Below are 673 nucleotides of genomic sequence, written 5' to 3'. Positions count from 1 at the left end.
CGGCTGCCAGCCCCGGCCCCGACATATGGTCCTCATTGTGCCTTGCACAATGGAAACACTTCATGCTAATTTAGATGCTGGTTCTGGCCTTGCTGTCATCTCCGACAAATTGGGTCCCTTGCCTGCTCTTTGTGCTTGCGGGCAGGCAGGGTAACAGGCAGCTCGGCTTCTCCTCTACCTCCCTGAGCGTTTTCCTAGACACTTCCCAACTCTTTCTCTATTCCCACAGCTATTTCCTTCCCTCTTCTTCCCCATACACATCTCCATCTCTCCATCCCTTCCCCGGCCTCTGGCGGACGCTGGGCCCGGCGCGCAGGTAGGTGCGTGCACAAGGAATGGCTTTTCATTCGAAAAATACCCATGGAAAATAGCCCTGAAGGTGCAGATAAACAGACGTGCGTGAAACCGCTCAGCTGCTTCTGCCCGGCGGCATTTCTGTGTCCCTGCCCCGGGAGCGACCAGGTGGGGATGGCTGCTGGCTCCCTTCCACGTCCCAGCCTCTCCCAAAAAGGAGTAGCCGGGGCAGGACGGGACACCCCGGGTTGGGAAGGGGGAAGGCCCCCGCCTTGTCTCAGCCTGCTGCCCCAGGGCCAGGCCGCCTGTGCGCGCCCTGCTCCTCGGGGATGTCACCGTGGGCAGCAGCTGTGTCCCCAGCTCGCCTGCGCGAGGCGGC

Source organism: Pygoscelis adeliae, unplaced genomic scaffold (assembly GCF_000699105.1).
Source record: "Pygoscelis adeliae isolate BGI_AS28 unplaced genomic scaffold, ASM69910v1 Scaffold494, whole genome shotgun sequence".
NCBI classification, from domain to species: Eukaryota; Metazoa; Chordata; class Aves; order Sphenisciformes; family Spheniscidae; genus Pygoscelis; species Pygoscelis adeliae.
The sequence above is the reverse complement of the archived record's forward strand: the minus strand, read 5'-3'. Positions refer to the sequence as shown.